Consider the following 19,363-nt stretch of genomic DNA (forward strand, 5'->3'; position numbering starts at 1 on the left):
GATGGGTGTAGGGTGGGCATAACAGGCTAAAGACTACAACGTATCCAGCAGGACACTACAGAAAGCACCCCAAAGTGTATGAAGTGAATTATGTGCTACTCAACTGCTACATTACTGATAACAAGCACATTTTACAAGCCTCACTACAAGGATACACTGCTCCTGCCCACCCCCCAAAGTGCATAAAATAACTGAAGTGCTATTTAGACTGATACATGGCGGCTCACTGGCATATCTATCAGAAATATGCAGTATACACACTTGCACTCAGGAAAGTCACTAGAGCTAAACATAGACACGTACTCTTTGGTTACTTATCAACAAAAGCACTTCAAAGACACAGCGCACAGTATAATCCTCTCATCGGCTTACTCAAGGAGTAATTTTACTATCATCCAGGACGGTACAAGCCATCTCAAAAGAAAAATGGCTCACCTGCTTCTGAGGAAAGGTCTGACGAGTTTCTCTGCTTAACCACCAACGAAATAAAAATGAACAGAAATGCACTTCTCTCATCCTAGTGGATGTCGGTTAGCAAGAGATGTTTCTGTGCGTTCGAGCGCAGGGTAATTCAACTATGATTAAAATGTATTCCTACAGATATTAAGCCATGCCAATAGTCAAAGAAAAGGGCAACTGCTCTTATATAGCACATTCAATCAATGATAAATCACTGTCTTACTCCTCAGGTCTGCAAAAAAGGCGTGTTATAAAATGTCTACCAACGCTAGGTAACGGTCACGTGATCTCTACGTTATAACTCCTTGCCAAAACATAAGCAAACAATTAATTCTCCAGCAGTCCCAGGTTGAAACTATTTCTTCTATGGCTGACCCTCAGCTGCTAAATCTAATGGCTGAGGCTTTTATGACATGTAATTTGGTCATGGTAGGATGGCATCTGTTGTCAAGTTGGAACTCTCTGATACACTTACCAGCATTTGTCAAGCACAATGATATGGATTTTTTGTGGGTCCGACTGAGCGGAACAGTTTGACCTCACAATCATTGTGGAAACAGCCTATGAACGTTAGCAGTCACATACGCATATGTGGAGAACAGTACTTTGGTCTGGTGGCATGGTTCTGTGAGAACATGAGAACATCATGAGTGTCTGTCTCTAAAGGTGGGGTGCTTATGTATGGGTCATGAATCATGCTAAACAGAGACTGCAGAACCTCGCAATACACATATTTAAACCAGAATTGAGGTTATCCAAAACTAGGTGACACTGGCCTACCATCTGAGGTAAAATATAATTTGGATATATTTTCAGAGATCTTACAAACTTCGAAGGAGAGGCAAGGAGGACCTAGGATGACACTTGATTTGCAATACTAGGCACAGCAGTATCATTCCTGCTGACGTTGAATTGAACCATCAGCATGAAACATACTGCCAAATGTAATTAATGTGTTAGGTCCAGATTAAAAGATGGGCTTGAGGAGAAGGGTTAGATTTAATAAACTATAGCAACAACATTAATCACATTACTGATAAAACATGGTAAAAATGACATTTTCCAATGATTGTCTTAATCCCATCTTCCACCAGTAGGTCTAAAATCTTTACCCCAACATTTTATCGCCAGATAACTCAGCAAGGCTTCTACTATTTACCTAGAGGTTTTAGAGCCAGACACTGACACACAGCTACCAACATTCCCAACAAGGCATGCTGGCAATAATAGCACTGTTTGAGTAATAACTGATGTTAGACTTTTCATCCTTGGCGTGGCCTCCCTTAACTTTTTGCCTCTGTTTTCCAGGTTGCTGATGTGTGCTGGACTCTGGTTTTGCTGTTTTTGTTACTCTGGGCACTTTACCACTGCTAACCAGTGCTAAAGTGCAAGTGCTCCTATACAAAATGTGTATGTAATTGGCTTATCCATGATTGGCATATTTTATTTACTAGTAAGTCCTTAGTAAAGTGCACTAGAGGTGCCCAGGGCTTATAACTCAAATGCTACTAGTGGGCCTGCAGCACTGGTTGTGCCACCCACACAAGTTGCTCTGTAATCATGTCTCAGACCTGCTACTGCAGTGTCTGTGTATGCAGTTTTAACTGTAAATTCGACTTGGCAAGTGTACCCACTTGCCAGGCCTAAACCTTCCCTTTTCTTACATGTAAGACACCCCTAAGGTAGGCCCTAGGTAGCCCCAAGGACATGGTGTAGTGTATGGTTAAGGTAGGAAATATAGTAATGTGCTTTATATATCCTGACAGTGAAATAATGCAAAATTAATTTAGTGTTGCAAGGCCTGTCCCTCTCATGGGTTAACATGGGGGCTACCTTTAAATCTGATTAAAGTGTAGATTCCCTTTGGGAGCGGATAGACATGTGGAGGTTGGGGGCTCTGAGCTCACAATTTAAAAATACATCTTTTAGTAAAGATGATTTTAAGATTGTGTGTTTGAAAATGGCACGTTTAGAAAGTGAGCTTTTTCTCACTTAAACCATTTCTGTGACAATGCCTGTTTGTGCATTCCCTGTCTGGGTCGATTTGGCAGATGGGCTGGTTGCACCTCTCACTAGACAGTGACACAAAGGGAGCTGGGGTGTAGTCTGCATTTCCTGATGAGCTATCTGTGCTAGGAGGGAGGGGAGGAGTGGTCACTCACACCTGAAAGGGGTGTGCCTGCCCTCACTCAATGTAGTCTGCAACCCCCTGGTATGTGTCTGGGGCCTGGCCTGGGCAAGGCAGGATTTCACAATAAAAAGAGACTTTTCTTTGAAGTAGGCCTACTTCAAAGGCCAAAATGGGTATAAGAAGGGCACCCAAAACCACAGACTTTAGAACACTTCTGGAAACCAAAAGGAACCTCTGCCTACAGAAGAGCTGAGGAAGAAGAGCTGCACTGCCTGTGACTGTGCCTTGTGGAGCTATCCTGTAGTGCTGCTTCTGCCTGTGCAAGAGGACCAAGACTGGACTTTGTGTTGCCTTCCTTCTTGTGAAGAACTCTCCAATGGCGTGATTTAGAGCTTGCCGCCTGTTGTTTGAAGTCTCAGGGACAGCAAAGACTTCTCTCTGCCAGCACCTGGAGTCTCTGGAAAGACTCCTACTCTGCCAAGTGGCACCCATCCAGTTCCTGAGACCTTGAAAGGAGAAGCTGGTAGCCTAAGAGGAAGAAATCCACGCCCGACTGCTGTGTGGGGGAAAGATCGACGCGACTCCGATCTGCAGCTGAAAAAGCAACGCGCTGCCGGCTTTGCTGCTGAAAATCGACGCTCGCCTGCAATGCGCCCATTTCTAACAACTGATTAAAAAAAAACGATATCAAGTATGTAAGTTTCAAATATACACTGCCGGAGGCATGGCCACTCAGCTTTTGTTGCCTATTTAGAGGCATGAAAATTAAATAGATTTGTTCTTCGACAGGACAATAATTAAGTGTCAAAAGACAATCCATTAGAAATTTAGGGAAACAAGACATTTATGCCCTCAGATCTCGGTCTCCTGTATGACCTCTGTCCAAGCACAAATCTTGATAAACCTCCCATTACACCAATGAAGAATTTGCTTTGTATCATTCATACCTATGAGTTTTTAGCACAAAATATAGAGAATGCAAGACCAATGTCATAGATGAGTTTGCATGATCTACATTTGATTCATACAAATTCCATGTATGTAGCGCTTCTTTTTCGCACAAGCGTGAAGGTCTTGCTCCTTTTTTACATTGATATTGATACAATTGGTGAATACTAAGCAAAGGTTGGAATATTGCTTTGTCGTTATTAAAGGGAAATATGGTTGCCAAATATTCAGGAAAGGATAGTTCCTCCAAGGCCTAGATACCGTGACAAATCTATCAGGAATACATTGAAAAGAGATGATGCTAGCACATATAGTAGTCTGGGTATTTTCTCAAAAAGTATTTGCTTGACATGAGAACGATTAACTCTTTTCTCAACCTAGGTCCACGTATGCATCTGTAATGACATCGGCATGCAGTTTAGGGTGGCAATGATTTTTGTTCATACAGTGAAAATTATGATGTAAAGTCGAGAAATATGTTTATCAATCAACAAATGTATTTAAAGTTCAAAACATATCTTATGTTTTCTGTGGGTAAGCAGAGACTGTCATTTAATTGATATGTTGCACACATCTTAACTCATTTGAAACGAACAGGAAAGCGAAGGGAATTTTGTACTTTAGCCTGGTGAAAATAAAGGTATGAATGTGGCTTTAATAGGTTTTTTATAAGAAGATATAGCAGTCTCTGGAGCAATGGAGTAAACATACAAAACAACCCTGCTGATCCTGTCCTTGACCTGGTATTTCATGACCAAAGACTAATCAGCTGTAACTGTGATGAAGAACTCCAGGTTGAAAAGGGCTTTACTAGCCCCATTAATCAATTCGATCTGCCAGACACAGGTTAGAGGACTTCATCAATATCTGCCTTGTCAGGATTTAACGGAAAGAAGATAGAAGCCATGCAAGCACAACTGCAGTAAAACAAAGAAGCCGAGACAACCACCTGCAATGAATTGTATAACCTGTAACGAGTCACAGTGTAACCACATGATACCTTTTCTAGCATGTGAGTAACATACTAATGTCATATCACAAACTATTCAACAATAACAATCCATTTCACGTTATGCTACCGCATGTCATTAATGATCCACAGGCATGTAAGATATTTAGTCACCTATTTGGTAACTGAACCTGCTTCATTCTAAGGTTGCATGTCTATGAGGTCTTGGTGGACATAATGCTGAATTAAACAATGTTACTAGGCTAAACAAGAAGCAAGGAAAACGTGTGTGGACTCTGCTGCATTTGTGTGCATTTGAATGCAAAGGTACTGCCACTGAAAACGATGTTATTGCCTGAAACAGCACCCAGGAACGTTGTAATGTTAATCTGATAAAAGGCTTCACAATTCGAATAACTCAAACTCTAAGGATGCTAAAGATAATGCATTTTTATTGGTTTTATTGAAGGTTTGCGTTGTTGTAAGAATATGTGTTTTTGCTGAAGGGGTGAAAACCCTACTCAAGCAAAAATCACTGTCCCTGCCGGGGTGAACCACAAAAGTCACTAAATTAATCTGTGCCTAACCCCATACTAGCCTGCCACAAAATCAGTCAGGCTTAACCTAATGACACGGAGCAAAGTTTTTATGCAGCACCCAAACAACAATAAAGTAAAAACACAACACAAGAAAAATCCTAAACCATTTTTAAAAAAAACAATAGGATACATTTTATTAAAGAAAATGATGATAGAATGACAAAAATCTAATATATAGACCTAGGGATATTAAATTTGAAAGGCTTAAACAAAAAAGGCACAGAAAAGCAGAGAACATTAACTGTGGGTAAATGGTTGCACTGGTCAAGGTCAAAAATTCTGTTTGATCATGATGGAGCACAGGCTGGGCACAGGACCACGCTTGGCTCACTGAGAGGGCTTCCCAGCATTGCTATGCAATGACTTTACTCAGATTTGATGGAACCGCCAGTTTAGCAAGGAGTAGTGATTTCTGATGCCAGCAATGGTCCAGGGCTTGGAAGGCACCACTTGGGAATCAGGGACTCAATCGAGCAGAGGCCAGTAGGGTACAGGCAGGTCTAGTTGAAGGTCCCGGTTAGTCCAGTGCAGCAGGTCAGCTGGCCAGTTGCAGGGTGGCCCCTGGAGCTCTTTGTATCCCTATAGCTCAGAATAAGAGGTCAGACAATTGCCCTTAGATTCAGGTAGTTTAGGCTGGGATGAAGGGAATTTGTCTATTCTTCCTTCTCATACAGCAAGGCAGACCCCAAGCAGCAAAGCAGACCTCTGGGGAACAAGGTAGGTCTCAAGCAGTAGTACATTTCTCTGGTAGCAGCACAGCAGTCCTTTAAGGAACAAGGTAGGCATCAAGCAACAGAACAAGACAGGCCTTAACCGTTAGGGCAGTTCTCTGAGGAACAAGGCAGTCCTCTTTCTGTAATGTCCACAGGTCCAGGAGTGTACTGAATAGTGGCTCTGGAGAGCTAATATTTATAACTGATACTAGCCTTTGCAGTGGAAGGATTCCATATACTATTCCCGCCATTTGGTTCTGGAACACTCTTCCCTTCCCCTGTCAGAGATTCAAGATGTCTAGGGTGACAAAAGACTAGTATCAGGTTCCCTTGTGTGTGCTGGAGGCAAGTGCTTTGAAATGTAAGTGGGGCAAGATGCAGGTCCATCCCCAGCCATCCAGGCAGGATGGCCCATTCGGCCAAACCTAGTCCCCCTTTGTCTCACTGTCTGGGAAGAATACATGAAACCCAACAGCTAAGCTATTCACTGTTATGTGACCCAGGACACTCGCAGTAGGAACAAAATGGTTAGGGCAAAAATAGCAACTTTCTAAAAAGGGCATTTTCAGAATTGTGACTACCTTATTTGTACCTTCCTTTTTAAATACAATGCACCCTTCCCTATGGGATTTTACGGCCTACCTAAGGGGTGATGTCCATGTATCAAAAAGGAAGGTTTCTGCCCTGAAAAATGTTATGTCAATCGTACCATGCTTTAGGGAGAGAACACAAACACCTGAGTCCTAATGCCAACAAAAATACAATTCAGAAAACAGGAAGGGCGAAGGAATAATGTTTGCGGGTGACCCTGCAGAGGCAGCTAAGCCCAACAGTACAATAAAAGTTTAGAGTATTATGGTATACTCTTTAAGAGGCACCTCTTTTTGTTTAGAAACATGCAATTTACCTTGAAAGCAATGCAAATCATTTCAAATACACCATAAATACACCATATGAAAGAAAATATATATACACTGATGTATGTTTTATGAGTGAGAAATAATTTGTCATTTTTAACACATGTGATAACTAAGTTGACATAAAGAGGTCAGTGATGCCTTCGTTTCTTAAGGGTCACCAATCATACCCATTTCAACCATAACCAGGATCCTTGCAGCATCTTTTCCAGCATCCTCTTCTGTCTTCTTATTGGTTTGTAATGGTACTCTCCTTTTAATCACCATATAATAAATTGGACAGCACAACAGTTTTAGCTGACATATTTATCTGAAGGAGCCTCCTCTCCTGCTGTGTCCCTGGGTGTGAATGGTAGTTTCCTTCTAAGTATTAAATAAATAATAACTGCATTGTCTTGCCAGGAGAAGCATGCAAAAGATCATATATGAAACGTGTAAACATCTCGGCCTGAAGGTATTTTTGCTTTTTTTCATACAAATTAGCTGTTTCTTACCTCATCTGCTAAAGATTTTCAAATATTGAACTGAAGTTAGCAGGTAAGTCCTCAAGGGGCATGTGCTGTCACCTGCAACAAGAAACAAACATTTATTTCATACAGGTCCATTACACAAGTACAACAATATTTGCTTTCAACAAACACAAATAAAAATACACGCACCACTAAACTAGCAATTACCCCTTGTCCTAGATCTGCCAAAGTGTACAATGCACAACATCTAAGGACCTGATTATGAGTGCGTCAGTCCATGGACCGCCGTACCTGGTGGCGGTCAGAGCACTGCAACCTTGGCAGCCCAACTGCCACTCAGCACGCCCCCAAAATGGCCCACTACATCCCCCTGAGTTAATTGTCCTTGGAGAGGTGGGTGAATTTCACATAGACAGGATACAAAGGGTCAGATGAGCCAGTTTAAGTTGGTCTATAGCAGGATGGACTAGCCAATTTACCACTCTCACACTTTCTTAATGGCCTTTAGGGTTAGAGGCTGGTTTCAGAGTACAAGAGGCTGCCACAACCGATCCATGCCCTCGTGGCCACATCATAGTCACAGCCCCTTTCTGTGTTGAGCTATTGTGATCATTATTTTCACCTCACTTTTATTTTAGTCTGGCCTTGGTCTACATAGAATATGGAAGCTCCTATGTGCTTTTCGTTTCAGAATCATTGAACATTGATGCATATTATATATTTCCAATGGTTGTCAAAGCTCCTTCCTCCATACGTCTTCTCACTGAGGAGCTCTTCCCATCCATTTTTTCCTGTAAATCTGTCTCCAGCAGTCAATCCTGTCAGTAATAAGTGAGTCTGTCAGAGCTTAATTTGATTAATAATGAGTGCCAGAGCCCGAAACTGCTCAGAAGACGGCAGCTGCTCCAATTAAATGTTGGCGCCCCGAATACCAAGGCAGTGAGTCTTAAATTCACCTGTCTCTTTTATCCACTACAACACACCCTTGCCCCTTTATCTAACTTTGGCAGGTTCTTGCTTTCAACCTTTGTGGCCTTTTTGCCATCTTTCTCTTCCTCCCTTATTTTTGTTTGATTTCCCCCTCTGGCACTCGGTAAATATCTTTTGTGGAAAAATAAGTTCAGGTCCCCAAAAATAAGTGCTGGTGGCTCCCACCAGCTTAATCAAGCACTGGAGTCTGTATATCAGTAGTAAAGTATTACAACATGAACCCAACTCTAGCTAATGTGAACACTCACTTTTACACCCTTATGCATCCGGATCATGTATGTCAAGTGTATCATGTTAAATCGCGAAAAAAAAAAAAAAGGATACGTTTACATTACATAAAGCCACATGTAATATATGTATTTGTCACGTGAGCCGTTAGAAAAAAAAAACACACGAGTACACATTTTTTAACACTAAACATGAGGATTCAACGTTTAATAAATATATTTTAAAAACGATGGTCTAGCTCGTAATCCAAATTTGACCTAATTAGCAAAATCAACAAGCATTGTCATTAAAATATTAATACTTTTAGAATTAGTATTTGTTTTAAATATAGCAAAACGACCACCATATTAAAATCAGTTCGTATATGCTTATATTGCTTGGAAAAACATCCAAAATGTATTGAGTGTTTGGTGAGAAGGAGCTGAACGTTGATTTTACTAGGTTTAACATAATGAAATTACGACGTTCAAGAAAAAATAAAGACATGGTGTGTTCTTTCTGGTAGTGGTTTGCGAGAATAAATCTGAAATATCAGCGTTTCATGAAAGAGGCAATAATGTACAGTGTAATTCTATTCAACACTGACCTTCGGTGCATATGCAAATGTTATGCATTTCCCCACATAATAAAGATTTAGCTTTAGCACATGATATAGATGGCCTATTGCACTGGAGAGTATAAATGGTTCCCTCAATTGATTTATTTGCTGGCTATAATTCTTTGCCCCTGCTCAACCTTCACTTCATAGCTTTGTTATACTTCACTCTCCTGTACATTTTAAGCATAAATCAAAAGTGCATTATCGAATTCAGGGAAGCATTTGAATATCTTGTTTCCATGTGTTCCCAGCTTGCCACAGGTCTAGGATTTGCAGTGGCTTCCAAAGCTGAGATAATATTTCAGCAGCCTGGAACTTGCTATTGAATTTCCATCGGTTGGTTATCTTAGGCTGACAGATGCATTACACATACCCCTTTCTCTGCATAGGCTTTGTCATGAGTGGGATTATATTTACTTAGAGCAGTTTTACTACCGATGTTGTTATGCTTCAAGGTGAATCTGTGAAACAGTACACAATATCTACAGATGGAAATTTATCACAGTTAAAACTATAACAACATCAACTAAAATGAAACATCAAGGACCAAACATATTATGAGTATGTGTATCAAAACAAAATTGTGAGCATGTAATATTCCTGTGCCCTCTGATGACCTCGCCAGACCATTAGCAGGTAGATGTGATGTCTCGGTAATTATTCCCCTTCGAAAACTCTCGATCTAGTAACACAGGCAACTGTTAGAATGAACGTCTAATACTGTCATAAATGTGATACCTTTAAAAGGTGGTAAATATTCGCACAGAAGCAAGAGTAGGTACAGAGTGCGAAAGGAAATGAAAAAAAAACTGCAAGCATGGAAATATTTCACATCGGAATGTACATGAATGTACTTCTTTAAACTTAATACATACCATCCCCATGTTATGTTTTGCGGCTTATCGACTGTGATAAAATTATCTGATGACTGTCGTGTGTAATACTAGCTCATTAACACTTTCAGATGCAGACCTAGTGAAAAAAAACTCATTTTTCATGGGCAGGAAAGTGATAACGTCTTTTTGGTGAAACAGTTAAACCATCTCCTCGTGCTGGATGACAGGGCTAAAGACATTTCTGGTAATAAAACACCTAAAACATAATGCCAGTGAGAGGAAGTGTATATAAGAGCTCTGCTTTCTTCTAGGGAGGCAAATGTGCCTGTGTCACGGACAATGGGCATCAGTTACAGCCTAACAGGTGCACAAGGTGAAGGGTGTGGCACCGATCAAATATAGGAAAAATACATGTAATTACGTGAATTCCTCTCAAGAGGGGATTTTGAAGGAGGGTGCACAATAGGAAAAATTGTCTAATCACACTGACGTCAATATCCTTAATTTACTTTAAAAAAGCTGCCTTAGTGCCTAATAAGTATATATTGTAGATGCTGCCTCGTACTCTCACCAGGGCCGGTGGTGCAACCAATGCATCCGCACCTGGCGCTGACTTGAGGGACGTGAGGGGCGTGTTTAGAAATAGCACAGGTTTGAAAGCACCTGCTGCAGAGTTCCTTGTATTCACTGATGTTTTCAGCCAACATTAAAAAGGTCAAGACAACGCTGGTGATTAATCTCCCAGCTGGAGAGATATTTGTCCAGTAGCAGTTTCCACTCAGAGGATTCATATGCCTGCTGCAAAGAACATGTACCATGCAAATCATTGAACTGTTTTTTATGAGGCTAACTCAGTAGGTTACTGCTTTTGTCACAGAGATCTTTTTGTGTCTCGCAGTTCATAACTTATAACCTTAATATAGCATAGGAAGCTATGAACTGTCATCAAAGAGCTGCTTGCAAGCTGCATGATACAGGTTGCCATCCTATCAAATATCTCTATACTTATGTTTTGTTCCCAATCTTTCATTATACTAACGCTGCTAAAAAAGGGTTCACTTGGGTATAAATGCATTCATATTAGTGAAGTCAAATCACTGTGGTAGATTCTGAGTTTATGCTTCTCCAGAGGAAACACTGTTAAATTATACTGCCTACTAGTATTGATGATGTGATCATTACTGGAATCCAGGTACCCACTGAGCTACTACTAATAGTCAAGGACTCCTGTCGAAGCAAATTCAATAATTTGAACTGCAAAACAATACACAATGTATGGCAACAAGAATTCATCCGAAATCACACAAATAATGAAAGATTTTACTTAATTGATAAGCAAAAAAAAAAAAAAAAAATCACAAGTTTCATTGGAATGCATGTTTGATGGTTTTACACTGGTCCCACAAATCAACCAGAGGATATAAATTTAAGTGTAAAGCTCCAATTTCAAATTACTTTGCAATTACAGAACAGTTTAAGATTTTCACATTTACCTTCACTGTATTAATCTAGTAATGCTATTTAGTTTTATTAGTAGTTGTGCCCCCCGATTAGGTGTTGCAGAGCCTGAGGGGTTCCCTGACCATAGGATAAGAACCACGGCTTTAGAATTGTTCATGTGCTGTCAGCATTAGTTCATAGAACAGTTGTTCTTAAGCTTTTCACTTTTAGAGACCCTCCTCATATTTATTACTGGAATCTGGGGACCCCACTGAATCATTATTGGGATCTAAGGATCCCTACTGAGTAATTACCCAAAGTTTAGGACCCTGGTCTTTTCAATTTTGATGATTTGAACCACAAAGCAATGGTTACATGATATTACCACATGTGGTTTTACCACGCATGTCTTTGCATCCTAGTTTTTACCACACATATTATTATCACACCTTTACATTCGCTTATATTAAAAATACACTTACCAAGAAACGCTACAATGGAAAACAAATTCATTCAGCAATTTGGTTACACTCTATGAAATTCTCAAACATTACATATGATGAGGCTCTATCTGTGCACCATGCCCATAAAAGTTACATGCTTGAAGTACCCAATTCCTAGATTCACTTTCATCACCACAGAAGTACATGACACATAGGTATGGGAATATCATATGGATTTCTACCAAAACTAAGACACCAAATCGATCCACATTTTCTGCACTCTCAAACATTCTCACTCTCAAATATTGATCGTACTCCACTTGAAGATGTGACTCAAGATAAAACCTCTCCATTATGCACTAAACATATTTGGGATCATGCCCATAATACTTAAACTTACGCTTTCTGACTGGGGAACAATGTAAGAAACAGCAATATGTTTTCCTGATGAGGGGAGTATAGTTGGAGTAAGTTGACAGTACCAATATAAGAAGAACATTGATTTGAAGTTTCTTTGCTCCATGATCTAAACATATAAAAAAGCACCCTCTTTCCAGGAGGATCATATCCACATTCCCACCACCAGCAAAGAACATTCAGTTGGAGGCCAACCAATCCAATAATAAAGATCAAACAGCAAGTTAAGTGACTTTGTGGTGACAGAGAAATAATTCATCCTAATCCGCACCTCAATATGGCCACAGGGCCAAGCCCAACACCACTGCATGCAGCCAATCTTGTGGCACACGCAGCCTTTGGCCATATGCACTGTAGGGTTGGGGGCAGGGCCAACCCTGTGGCCCGGCGCTGTGCACTGCTCTACAGTGCCCAAACCCCAATCACTGACGTTCATAATTATTTTGTACATTTCCCTTTGGTCACCCATGCCCTATAGAGACACCTACATGTTAAGTTTTAGTTGAGAACTACAGGGAAGCCCCAGTTCTTTAGGAGATGGCTGTGCATCCTTTCCCCCTGGGGGATGGGATTTCTAGGGTCTCAATGAGGCTTGGGGAGAGGGGTTGTGTATCACCCTTCCCATTATTAAATACCGGCCTCACAGGATGGGGTCCCCAGGGCTTCTTTGAGGTCTGAGGGTGCACATACCCCCTTCCCATCATTTGTACACCTAGGGCCTCAAGAAGGCGTAGGAAGGCCACCTTTATTTTTAACTCTGCCCCTCTTTCCATATTAAATACATGTTAACACTGCACCTGGCCAGCCCTGGGATTTGTTTTACAAAAGAATGTGTGGGAGCCTGCACTTTTAAAAACCTTTGCTGCAGATCCTCCACAAATCTGTGGCAAAACAATATATATATGTTTTTGGCCATGGAAAGTGGAGTACCCTCAATGACCCTACCAACCAGGCCTAGGGGGGGCAGGCTATCTCTAACCTCACCTTATGTCTTTTTTTTTTAACTTAAATTCAGGATAAGAGACTCATGGCCTCATTACAAGTTTGGCGGTCCCCGTGCACATTATAATGTTCCTGCCGGGCTGACCGGTGTGAACATTGTATTACATTCTCCTGCCATGCTAACCAGCGGAAACAGTGTTTCAATATTGGTCTCCACTCCCTTAAGGCCAATATCGTAGCACACCAGCACCATCAGAATGCAAACTGTCTGCAAAGCATTGGATTTCCACCAGCCTTTCCATGATGGGGATGTACAACTCAAACGTCTTCAGCCCATTGGAAATGATGTTCCTGGTTGTTAGAAATGGGGTCTTTGGTTGACAGTCAGGTTACCCCCTGTTCAAGCAAGGACCCTCACTCTAGTCAGGGTAAAAGAGAATCACCCTCAGCTAACCCCTGCTTACCCGCTGGGTAGCTTGGCAGAGCAGTAGGCTTAACCTCAGAGTGCTAGGTGTAAAGTATTTGTACCAACACACAGAGTAACTTAATGAAAACACTACAAAATGACACAACACCAGTTTAGAAAAATAGGAAATATTTATCTAAACAACACAAGACCAAAACGACAAAAATCTGACATACACAAGTCAAGTTATGAATTTTTAAAGATTAAACTCAAAACTAGCGCTTAGAAACAAAAATGCTTCGATGAGATGTTAACACGGCGTTGTGACAGAGTCGTTCCCAACAAACCGACACCAGCGGCGCCGGACACGGAGTCGTGTAGACCCCCAAGTACAGTACCTTTGGTGAAGAGTGAAAACAAGCCGATGCGCAAAGTCGGGGATCGCGGTGTCTGTGCGAAACGTTGAATCAGTGCACTTAGAGCGGCGTCGGTCACGACGTGGTGCGGCGACTTCCACGGAGTCGCGGACTTCAGCGGGGCTGCAGCGGCGTTGGGCCTGCAAAGAGCGTCGCGTTCCAGCGAGGGTCACGGCGTCGGGTGCAGGCGGCGTCACCGGATTCAGCAGCGGCGTTGGTCCAGAGTCGTCTGAGGTCGATTTCCTTGGATTCCACCAGCTTTCCTTTCAAGGGCCCAGGGACTGGATAGGGCACCACTTGTCGGGGCAGGAGTCTCGCCAGAGACTCCAGTTGCTGGCAGAGAGAAGTCTTTGCTGTCCCTGAGACTTCAAACAACAGGAGGCAAGCTCTAACTCAAGCCCTTGGATATTTCTTCACAAGATGGAAGGCACACAAAGTCCAGTCTTTGCCCTCTTACTCTGGCAGAAGCAGCACTGCAGGAAAACTCCACAAAGCACAGTCACAGGCAGGGCAGCACGTCTTCCTCATCTATCAGCTCTTCTCCAGGCAGAGGTTCCTCTTGGTTCCAGAAGTGTTTCTCCAGTCTGTAGATTTGGGTGCCCTTCTTATACCCATTTTAGTCTTTGAAGTCACGTTTCTTCAAAGGGGACTCACACCTACTTGTGAAATCCTGCCTTGCCCAGGCAAGGCCTCAGACACACACCAGGGGGTTGGAGCCGGCATTGTCAGAGGCAGGCACAGTCCTTTCAAATGAGAGTGACCACTCCACCCCTCCCTCCTAGCAGAGATGGCTAATCAGGAAATGCAGGTTACACCCCAGCCCCCTTTGTGTCACTGCCTAGTCCGAGGTGAAAAACAACCCAACTGTCAAACTGACCCAGACAGGGAATCCACAAACAAGGCAGAGTCACAGAATGGTTTAAGCAAGAAAATGCTCACTTTCTAAAAGTGGCATTTTCAAACGCACAATCTTAAAATCAACTTTACTAAAAGATGTATTTTTTAATTGTGAGTTCAGGGGCCCCAAACCCCACATGTCCATCTACTCTCTAGGGGAATCTACACTTTAATCATATTTAAAGGTAACCCCCATATTATCCTATGAGAGAGACAGGCCTTGCAACAGTGAAAAACGAAATTGGTAGTATTTCACTGTCAGGACATATAAACCACATTACTATATGTCCTACCTTATCCATACACTGCACCCTGACCTTGGGGCTACCTAGGGCCTACCTTAGGGGTGCTTTACATGTAAGAAAAGGGAAGGTTTAGGCCTGGCAAGTGGGTACACTTGCCAAGTCGAATTTACAGTGTAACAATACACACAGAGATACTGCAGTGGCAGGTCTGGGACATGATTACAGAGCTACTTATATGGGTGGCACAACCAGTGCTGCAATCCCACTAGTAGCATTTGATTTACAGGCCCTGGCACCTCTAGTACACCTTACTAGGGACTTACTAGTAAATCAAATATGCCAATCATGGACAAACCAATTACATACAATTTACACGGAGGGCATATGCACTTTAGCACTGGTTAGCAGTGGTAAAGTGCTCAGAGTTGAAAAGCCAACAGCAACAGGTCAGAAAAAAATAGGAGGCAGGAGGCAAAAAGACTGGGGAGGACCCTGCATGAGCAAAAGTCCAACACTGGTGGTGAGGGCGGTCCCCTTGCTAGTCTGTCCACCAGGGTCGTAATATGGCAGTTGGACCACCTGAAGTGTGGTGGTCTGACCATAACCGCAAGTGTGGCAGTCCTCGGACTGCCACACTCGTAATGAGGCCCTCAGTTACTAAGTCCTAAAATGGCTGCCATCACTCCTTTGGAGAAGTGGTGGCAGCCAATCAGGTCTTATCTATAGATCTATGAGCTCTGTGAATCCTTCTTGATATTTTTTTTTAAACTTAATTTCTCGAAACTACTGAATGGAATTACACTAAATCACAAAAACCATACTATTTGGGCCAAGTTCTAGTTTTCCGTCAAATCTGATGTAATTCCTTTCAGCTGTTTTGGTTGGAGAAATGAATAGGGAAATTATGTTTTAGGACACTCCCTTTTTCTCAGCCCTGGCTTGATGGATCACCCCAAAATATTCCACAAAGGAGCTGAGCTTGTGCACCTTCTTTTGGAAAGCCGTGTGAAGATTCATCCAATGGCACAAAAGTTATGAGCAAACAAAATAATGCTTTTCCTATGGTTATGTGGTCCTAACTATAACTACCTAATGGCAACTGCCACTGGATAAAAGGTGCACCCAAATATGAATTGTATTTGTTTATATAAATATGAATTATTTAATAGTTGAGAAAACAGAATATATAAAACATTTATAGTATAATGTAAATAAATCAAAATGACACAGCTAGAAAATGCAAATTAAAATGCAAACATTCAGTAGAATTTGCCATCCATTTCCTAATTATTATCATTATGCTTCATGTTATGAAATACATATTATGCCCCTAAACTAGTACCCAAAAAGTGGCCAAACTGTTTTGTACCTGAAATGTAATAATTTCCCTATTCTTCTGGGAGATTCTCTGACATGAAGACATAATGCCAGCTGCATACCACTATTCAAACTTTAGCTTGGAGGGGAAACACAGATGACCTTTTTAAACACCAGAAAGCATGTGCTCCATGTTACTTTATAAGTCCTTAGTGAAGAGGACTAGTCCTCATATACATGCTTCCCTTGTTTAGCTAAAATGTTTGTAAAATTAAATGTTACTATTTAAATTAAGCTTTATGTCAGACATGTAAAGCTTTGCTCTATCCTACAGCTTTCTGCTGAAATATGTAAAGAATTGTTTAAAAAAAAAAATCACAACATACACCATTGTTTAAAATGTATCCATTCCCTAAGCAACTCATTATTCAGATAGAAAGTATTTACATGAGAATGCCTCCTTGAAGAACAGAGCTTTCAACAAGGCCAGTCTTTTGTTGAATTCCATTTGTCAAGTACTTTATGAGACCTTGACATTTCAAGCCTTCATTGGCAGAAAACCCAGTAGAGACTAACATACAGCAATTAACATTTTAAAGAGTTGATGTAGCAAATCTACCAGTAATTCTATTTATGCAGAATGAGCCAAAGAGAATACAACTTCATATAAATAGCAACCACTTTGCAGGCACCTAAATGGATTTCATGGCACTAACTGCAGTTTGAAGTTAAAAGCATTACGAAATCTAAAGAAACTGAACTGTGGCTGAAGATGATGCTTACCTGACATTTGGAATTGGAATTGTTTGTTTAACTTATCATATATGACTTGGTGGAACTATTTCTGTTCCCACCATAAATTAAATACTGTGTATATGTCTCATTGATCTAACACAATGCTCAACTGTTATGGTTACCCCTAACTTTGTTTCTTAATAAAATTGCTAATTGTGTGTCATCTACAAACTGTACATTGTCAGAAAACTTCCTGTCGCCATGAAAATGTTATCTCTATGCTGTTTCTTATTTATATAAATTATTATTATTCATTGTTATTACTACTTCAATATTGTAATCCCTTTTGATTTCTATTAATTATTGTTTTTTTATATAAGTATTGTATTTCCTTATTATTCTTTCCTCCGCCACCTAAAATTAAGACTAATGAATCAGTCAATTCTATTTTCCAATGTAACAGTTTATGTATAACTTCTTTTATGAACTCCTCTCTTCAACTGGTTTGTTATATAAAGTATTTTATACACAAAGAGATGATGTAGAAAACTACCAGTAATTCTAGTTATACACAATGAGCCAAAGAGAATATAACTTCTTATAAATACCACCCACTTTTTAGGAACCTAAATGGATGCCATGACATTGACTACAATTTAGAATTAAAAGCATTAAGGAATCTAAATAAATTGAACTGTTTCTGAAGACGATGCTTACTGGACATTTACAGCTTCTGTTTATATATTGAGCACATGTTGTGTTGTGCTGTTTGTTACATATACTTATACAAGAGTATTCAATACATAGCATAGTTTTGCGACATTCATTTGCCGGGGAAAACAGATGTAAAACTGTATTTATGTAGATGTTGACACTGCTTTCTAGTTTCATATCTTAAATGAACACTGATACTATCAAGCATGCAGTCAAGGGAAATATTTCGGATCTATACATGCTAGGAATGCAGGAGACTGAAAAATATCAAATCCTAAATGAATTTATTAACCCAAAATTCACACATTAAATAATTTCACTAAGTGAGAAACACTGTGCAGACCTGCTACAAAATTGACCCTAAGTTACAATAATATGTCAAATAATCCATTGTGGCTATAAAGGACGGGTCATATGTCTAATATGAACTGCTAAAAAACCTCAGGATATGGATTTTTTTCCCAGTGTACATGAGGACAATTCATAAAGTCAATCTTTTACATTCAAGTCATTGTGTGTAGAATAGATTAGCACATGGAAAAAGTCATGAATTCTGCATGAATTACAAAAGGTGATTCATAAATTTAGAATTGTATAATCTGTAGCATGTGGAGGTTCCATCACAGGAGGTAGAGGGTAAGCAAATTCTGCATAACATCCCCAACTGAAGATTCTGGATGGATAAATAAATTACCTTATCAGAGGAGCTGCAAAATAAGGATAAAGAAATGCTGTACAAATGAGGTGACTGCCCACACAGTGGTAAAATTGTGTCTTTAAAAATAAAAATGACAATATATTTTTCATGCTTAACTAAACAGCATGAAGATACTGAAAAATGCCATTTGACTGGGTTACAAAACTACTACATGCAAAGATGTTGAAGGGATGAATGTCTACAAACCGCTCAAAATGAAGAATTTGGTAAAGGAGGTTCCTACTTGTCTAACCCCATGGAGTTTTTGCTTTAGGACTACATGTTTGGATCTTTTCAGTGTGTGTCTTACTAAAGGAGTCTCACTCACTGCAATCTTGCTACAATGGAGTGAAAGTACTAGACAACAATGTCTGCCTTTTAAAAATGGTCCGCTGCTGATCAAATATGGTACAAACAAGTGCACACTGTCTGCTTTTCTTATCAGACTCTGTTATATAGCAGGAAAATTAAGAAGTGCAGAAACCTTTAATTACTTTGCAACTTCCTCTGGAATACCTTGCCTCTTAATGTTTGCCTGACTTTGGATATGTTAACTTTTTTGAAGATGTTTAAGACCTTACTGTTTCCACTTTAATGGCTGTGTAGTGTATTGAGTTTGTGTAATTGAGGTCTAACGCTGGGATACCCCCTAGGGGATAAGTGTGCACTTCATAAATATTATAGATAAATAAATAAATAAAACATTCACATGAACAAATGAGTACACAACTGTGCACATGTGAACAGGCTGAACGAGTGGGATTATGATCAGCTCAACTTGATATCTGCACACAGGTACCATGTCACTGAAGGGACCCTTCATGAAATGGAGCTAAGCTGTTGTAGGCCTTATAAT

General features: G+C 40.5%; 1 protein-coding gene across 3 annotated transcripts in view; it reads right to left on the reverse strand.

Annotated features, from left to right (window-relative positions):
- The window catches only part of LRFN5 (leucine rich repeat and fibronectin type III domain containing 5), a 1,034,736-nt gene that overhangs the window by 864,369 nt on the left and 151,004 nt on the right, over positions 1-19,363 (reverse strand). For all 3 annotated transcript variants that reach the window (XM_069208631.1, XM_069208630.1, XM_069208629.1), the window contains exon 2: positions 7,211-7,282. The gene's annotated coding sequence lies outside the window, so the exon portion shown is untranslated. The remainder of the gene's footprint in view (positions 1-7,210; positions 7,283-19,363) is intronic.

Source organism: Pleurodeles waltl, chromosome 9 (genome assembly GCF_031143425.1).
Source record: "Pleurodeles waltl isolate 20211129_DDA chromosome 9, aPleWal1.hap1.20221129, whole genome shotgun sequence".
Classification (NCBI taxonomy): domain Eukaryota; kingdom Metazoa; phylum Chordata; class Amphibia; order Caudata; family Salamandridae; genus Pleurodeles; species Pleurodeles waltl.